Source organism: Netta rufina, assembly GCF_964035555.1.
Source record: "Netta rufina genome assembly, chromosome: 8".
NCBI classification, from domain to species: Eukaryota; Metazoa; Chordata; class Aves; order Anseriformes; family Anatidae; genus Netta; species Netta rufina.
Genome location: NC_140131.1, coordinates 9,258,757 through 9,266,439, shown reverse-complemented (window position 1 = coordinate 9,266,439; position 7,683 = coordinate 9,258,757).

Genomic DNA, 7,683 nt, shown 5'->3' with positions numbered 1-7,683 from the left:
AAATTGGATCCCCCTTTTTTTTATTTGATTTTGCTAGGATTTATCCCATTTGACAAACCATGCTGTTTAGAATACAATAGTGGCATAATCACAGCCCGAGGCCCTCATTCTTCAAGATAATGGGATACTTATTCATCTAAGGCAGGTACAAGTCTGTCCTTGGCTTTCATTTTACAAGATTACTTGTATTTCTGTCTCGTTTGCAATAGGTGATATCTGTCAGAAAGCAATTTTCACCCAATTTGGGGTTCTTAATATTTTGTCTCTAAAATCCTTTGTTGTTGATTTTTCTTCCCCCCACTGCTTGACATGTACTTGGCAAGCAACCTGCAGACAAGTTGCTTTTCCTTTCAAGCAAATAAATAAATAACTAGCATCCCTGGCCCTGTTTACATAGTTCAACGATTTATTAGTTAAGCGTGACAGCACAGGAATTTTTCAATGTGCGAGGCGCCCTGGCTGGTGTGTGTTCCACTTCATCCTTAAGAAAAGAGAGCCGTGCTCGCTTTTGTTGGCCCTGGCAGTCTGAAGGTTCACCAGATAGCAGCCCCTTGTCCCCTGCGAGATGTGCCAAAAAGTGGTGCTCTGAGTGCCAACTGGAGCAGCCGAGCAGAGGTCTTCATTCGGCAGCAAGCTCCAAGGGCTTAGCTTCAACATTTTGCTTTGTGAAGGCAAATAGAGGGTGTATTATTATTATTATTATTATTATTTGGCAGGAGCACAGCAATTTTTTTCAGATATTGTTTGAAAAAATGGTCCACTAGCAATGCTCTGCTTAATGCTAAAATGAAACACTTGGATAGAAACACTTTTTCAGTTAAAAATGATCTGAAATGGGGAAAAAAAATATGTGCTAATCTGTTTGGACCTATAAAGTATTTAGATAACACTCTTGCTGTTTGGGATATCAACCCTTCCACATTCCTTACACAAAACCTCCCCTCCATTCCCTGCTTTCCCATTTCCCTTTGCTTACCCCCGCAGCCCCACGTGCTGGTTTGGATCCCCCGGGGGTGCTGAGCACCCTGCCCACAGCCCACAGCATCTTCTTGTAGGCAGCACCAAAAATGTGGCCACTTCCCCTCTTCTTGGTGGGAAGCCAAGGTCGAAATCACCCTGGGAGGTGGAGGGACCTGAAAACACAGGTGGGGGCAAAGCAAACAAACAGACCTGGGGAAGCGTGGCCAAAATCAGAAGCACGTCACTTATCTTCCTTTGTTTAAGCCAGTTAGAGGAGCTCTGTGCAAGGAGGAATTACTTTGAGGCACCTCAGACACCTTTCTTTTCTCTGTGGGTGTCTCCAAAGGCAAAACTAATTCACTTCTTCTGCTCCATCAGGTCTCCCCTCCGTTGTTCCCCGCCAATGTAATTTTTTTTGTCTTACTTCAGAAACATTCCTGCCCGAGCAATCGTCTCCAGCACAGAGAGCAGGGAGAGGAAATTAAGATGTTATTGAGGGCTGAGAGATATCTCATGTTTCAGAGCGGATCAGAAGGATTTCTTTTTTTTTTTTTCCTTCAAGGTGTCTGTTACGGGGAGGTTAGGCAAACATGCTAGGTGGCTTAGCTGGGGGAGAGGGCTGGGGTGGAGCGGGGCGGATGTTGAGGAACCGTAACGCTTCTCCCTTCAATAAATATGTCCTTAATTCCTCAGCGGGTCCGTTGGTGGCAGGTAATCTCTCCGAGGGAAAGATTTCGTCTTTGGTGGTCTCCACAGGGCAATCACAAGGAGTTTAAAAGTTCCCAATTTCACTCGGGGAAGGGAGAAGGCTAGAGTGGGTGTCAAGTGAGATTTTTTTTTTTGGCGACAGGAAGCAAAACTGAAGCTGAAGCATAACTTTTGGGTTGTGTTTTTTTGCCTTTAACAACCACAAGCTGAAGGGAGCCGAGCCACTTCCACCAGGCAAGTGATTTATCTTGTTATAGGAGAAAGTTCATTTTTTAACCAAAGAACAAGTCTGTACACACGGAAATCCATCAGCAATGTTTTTCACAGGGTAACACGGTGGATTTCACTTTTTCCCACATGTTTCCCTGGGCAGATATGAACACCCGGGTGGAGGTTTTAAGCTGTTTTCAGACCTGCTTTGTTTTTTTCTGCTCCTTTTTGTGAAGTCCTTGGAGAAATGGTCTCCTGTCCCTGACAGCCACCCAGGCTATGGGCCCCAAGCCATGGAGATGGGCCACTTGGCTTAACTCACACAGCCTTTGTGGTGCTTGTGACCTATTAACTGACTCCATAAAAAAGAAAGAATGGGTAAATTAGCATAAATATTGCACTTGTGATTTGATTAAATTGTGCTGGCAGCTGCCTTTGTAATAAGGGGTGGCATAAAGTTAAGTTTGCTGTGCAAAAATCCTGGCTCCAAAGTAATTCTGGGAAGAGCAGGTGCCTCACCAGGGCTTCCTGATGGTGAAACGACCTCATGGGTGCCCAACCCTTTCACAACCTTATTTCAGACCCAATATTTTATGTTTTCTTCTGTTTCCTTCATCTGAGCTGCATCATTGCGCAAACTGATGGAGAAAGCTATAGCTGCTCCTAATTCTGCAACACAAGAGGTTGTCACAGAGAAGCATCCTTCAGTCCTAGAGGTCCTCAGACCTCTAGGCCAAGGTGAGCATAAGGCAGGGTGGAAGTACAGAGAGATTTTAGTTTCCAAGGAGAGCAGAAACTGGCTCTGTTGGGGGCTGGTTATCCTCTCACCTGACCAAGCCTGGGGCAGCATGACCTCCTGCAGCCTCCCCAAAATATTGTCCCCTGGTTCTGCTGCTTTGCAGGGCTCCCTGGGCTGGAGGAAGCATCTTGTCATAGGGAATAGCTCCAGCCTCATCCCTTCCCCATGCACTTCCCCATCTCCAATATCCCGTGGACTTTTAGCCTCCCAGTGCTCTGTGCAGATGAGTTCCTTGGCTAACAATGCACTTTAGGAAACAAGACTTTTTTACATTTACATTGTTTTATGCTGGCTGTTATAAACATACCCAGATTTCTCGGTCACGTCCTAGAGCGAACCAGTCATCCCATGATGTGTTTTTCCATTACGGTCCCTCTGAAGAACATAAGGAGGAAGTTTGATCTCCAAGGAGATGAAAAATCTTACCAACGTCATCTTTTATTGGACCTTTTGCTGTGTTTATTGAAACAACCTTGCACCCCTGTTTATCAGTTCTCCCATGTGTTTTCTTGTGGATACGGTGCAATCCAACTCTGATATTTCACTTTACTAATGCAGAGGGAATGTGTTTTAAAGAAGTCCAAAATGAAGGAAATCCGTACCTTGCTGGTGGATGGTGTATGCTTTCTGCCTCTGGCTGCTGCTTTATGTCCCTGCATTCCCTGCTGAGGGCTCGTTGAAATGTTGCAAATTCAGCATCGCTGACCCTGCAGAGTCGATGCTGCTGGGAGCAGGGGTTTGAAGGTCTGCAATCACAGCCGCTGCCCTGGTGGCTTCCAGAAGCGGAGCTGGGACTTGGCACCCAGCAGAGAACTATTTGGGGTGAAGGTTTGTGAAAGACAAGCAATATTAGGGCTGCAAGGACATCCTGCTCCCAGTCCTGCAATGCTGATGTGAGACTGGGACAGATGGCAGGCCCTGGCTGAACCTACCAGACGAGTCCTTGGTGAATCAGGGCTTGGAGAAAAGTGTTTCACTTACTTTGCTGATTTCTATGGCAGTCAGACAGCTAAATACCTTTGGGGCTCTGGGCCTACCCTGGCAAGCCTAGCATAGGCAAAATGCAGTCCTACCTTGGATCTTTCACTTGGATGCTATCCTGACACTACAGGAATTAAGAATTAAGGAATTAAGGAATTAAGAGGCAAAGGATCATCTGTGTCTGATGGCATGGAGGTTGGGCTCCAGCGCAGTGAGGGTCATGCTGGCCTGGGGACACTGGGCTGGCTGCACCAGTGACCAGAGGAATGGAGCTGGAGGATCTCCCAGGGCTGCACAGAAAGCCAGCCTTCATCAGAAAGGGGCTACAAATCCTGAAGCCACCAAGAAAAATGTATGCAAAAGCCTCAAGTGCTATATGGACAAAAGTTGCAGGTATTTAAGTCGCTTAGGCGTTTTTAATATTTGCGTTGTCAAAGGCGAGATGGGTTTCTCTGACATGTGCCTTGCAGCAGGCTGGAATAAAAGAGCAGCATGGCCCCTTCTGGACTTGCAGCTCCTGAAAACAGAGACAGCCCCAGTGTGTAATAGGATCTGCACTGCTATGCCAGGGCTTGAATAACATTATGGGGACTTTGCATAGATTTTTGCCCTTAATGCAAACAGGAAAATGATTTTCTAATCAGGTAAGATAAGGCTGAAACATGATAGATAGAGGTGGAGTGGTTAATGAAATACAAAGAAGTGGCCTGTAGGTCCATAAACTATTTTTAAAAACAATGCAACATTAAAAAAATGAGTTACTTCAGGTAATGACCTTGTGAGAGACTCTTGATGCAAATCTTTGTAACGAGTGCATTTCGATGAGTGTTTGAAAAATATATATGTATTTATTTGCATTGATATGTTTATATGGCTTTACATATCAACTTAGTCAGGAGAAATTGAATAAAATGTCTCAGGTCTGGGAAATGAGAAGAGATTATGAAAAGCAGATTTAATACAGCACCGTTTTTTGATGTTTGTGGCACATTTCATCATATTGCCAGAGACACCCAATTACACAGCTTGCAGAGTAATCAGCAAATGGGGGATCCGAAGCAGAATATTAACCGTGGTCTTTTTTTCCCCCTTCCTCCTCCTCCTCCTTCTTTAGCAAATATTATGTTATGCTTTATGGAAATGGATCAAAATGCCACATGTGCAGTTAATACTGAGCTCTGGAGCTCTTTCAAATCTTATTTTTCCCCTCACATTGTATTTTTCTGGAACAAACTTTCGGACATGGCTTTTAAGGCCAAAATATCACCTTGAACTTCCTGGAAGTTTGGTTTCCAGTTTTAGCGGGTGTTTGATTTTACCTTGTTGATCTTATGCCATAGGCAAAATCAAGTCTTAATTGCATGTAATGACAGGAGAGGACTTGAGCACAGCTCATCCATTCATTTCCCTCGCAGTGGAGGCAGGAATGGACCATTTTCCCCAAAGCACAGCCTGGTGACAGAGGTGGGCACATTGTGTACAGCACAGTGCATGCTGCCCCTTGGGGATGCATCAGTGGGAGTGCCACTTGGACCCCCCCAGAGCTTTGATCTCCAGCTCAGAGCAGACCTGCTCCTATTTCTGTGGAAGCCTCATGGTAATTTATGCATGCATCCTGAGTTTGACCCTGTGTCCTGGTGCTTGTTACAAACTCCCCTTGGCATTGCACAGGGATGCTGGTCGTGTACCACAGACACCAGTGTTCCAGCCTTGCTGGGTGCCTGTAGGTATTGAGCAAAATATTCAGCAGCCTCAAAGCTCACAGATTCTCTTTACCACAGGGTTTTTAATATTCAAAGCAAGCCAAAAATGGAAACGTAGCGATTAATAAGATTTTACATGGCCCATCCCCTCATTGTGGAAACAAAAAGCAATAGTAGTGGTTTAAGACACTTGTGAATGACTCATATTTTGGGTGCATGTGATCAAATGGTCCTTGAAGGCATTGATGGAAATGGGTCAAAGAAATTAGAACTAAAAATATTGCAGGCAGGGGGCTTCCCAGACTATGTCCATATTCCTGTTGTTCCTGGCTTTCTGCCTGGTCTAAGAGAAAATCACTTTTCTTGAGAATGTCAGAAAAGTTATTAATCATTATTACAAATGCACTTGCTTTTCTTTTCCAATTACTTTTTCCCTACTACATTCCCCCCCATACAATTTTTCTACAGTTGGGAAGGAATCTAGGAAATCATATTGGTCAGGTTTGTAGGGAAGACGTTCTGAAATTGAATAGTTTGATTCTTTTTCAAGAGCTTCATTAACAGAGCACTCCAGGAAAATCTCAATAATTTCAGAAGAACACTTTTTTTTTTTTTTTTTTTTTCCCATCAGCTTCATCAGGCACCACATTAGGCCTGTGGCCAAGATGGAAAGCCCTTGACACCACCACCAACTTGTTGCTCAAACAGAAGCTCCACCATCCACGCGATGTTCTGATAAACCCTGAGGGAGCAGCACTACAGATAAATGAGTTTTGAAAAAGCTTTTCTGCTGTCTTTTTAAGCATAGCCCACCCCGGCTTGCTAGACCTAGAAAAGGGGACTGGTCTTCCATCAAATGGAATAGAAAATCCCCCAAATTAGGGAAAGCCCTAATCATTTGAGAACATTTGTCTCCTTTGACTTTGTCTCCTGTCTTGTGCTGGAAGATGACCAAAGGGCAGCCCCTTGTGCTTGCCCTGCCCAAGGTGCTGTAGCCAACACTTCAGTGTCCTTCAGCCAAAGAGGGCTTTTCATTGCCACCTCAGCTGGAGGCTGTGACCCCAACCACACGAATTTGATTCCTCTGTCCCCATGCAGATGGCCTTTTGGTGCCATCCCATCCTTCCCCAGCTGGTGGTCAATGGCACTTGTCACCATCTGCAGGGACGTGGTGGTAGCGTGGGGCAGGGGACTGTGGTCTTGATGTGGGCACCAGTGCCCGAACATTGCCCCATGCCCAAGTTTTTTGGGCTCAAAAACCTCTCACAGCCCACCAGTGGCACCACTTGGCTGCAAAACAGGTCCTCCTGCTCGCAGCTGCACTCTGCCAATCCACTTGGGTACTTGTTTGTGAAGGATGTGCAAAAATAAATTTTCCTCATTTTTTTTTCCCCTTTTTTATTAGTGGAGTATGAAAACAGGCAATAATTTTACAGAAAGCAGGACTGGCACAATTGGTACATAGCATCATGCTGCAGCTTTTTGGAAATGAATATAAACTTTTTTTCTTCTTCTTTTTTTTTTTTTTACCTACCAGAATAAATAAATATGATACACATTTGAGATCCTTGATAGTGAATTCTAAAGCACAAGTTCTTACACTACAGCTCAATTTTACAGCGATCTGTACAGTATATTACTTTGATTTCCTTTTGTTCTCCTTTAGAAGCCTTTGTTCCTTTGCAATATAGGTTTGACACACAAACACAGTTACATATTGGAGCTAACTGGACATCCTGGGTCAGAAGCTGAGAAAAAAGAAAAAATGATTGCCTCCAGGCATGAGAAAATAAACCAAAAAGTTATTTTCCATTGTACAGACATGCCTAAATTTCTCCAGCTTGAGATGGCCCTGCTTGATAGCTAGAGTGGTTAAAAAAGGCTTTGGCCATTTGTAGGGTGCCAGCTGCAGCCTATGGGTTTCATTTGTGTATTTCTCAGCTTTTGCAGAGGCTTTTAGTTTGTAACCCAGACTATTCCAAACAGTTGTACGTTTTTGTTAACAGATGACAAATTTTATATTCTTTACAAATGAATATTGGTGCTCAGCTCTGTCCTATGGCAATGTGAATCTGGCACTGCGCCACTGGAATTGATGCAATTACTCCCCTGTGGCATCGGAGCAGTGCAGCGCAGTGTCTGGGTCTTACTTTACAAGTCCTGGTAGGTTCTTTTGAAACCAGAAAGTTTTCATGACCTGGGGTGGATCCTGAGCTCACAAGGTCTGGAGACCATACTCAGTGTTGGAGCTAATTAGAGCCGTCATCAATAAGAGGCCCCCATTTATAGAAGAGGTTATAGAGGTTATATATAGAGACGTTG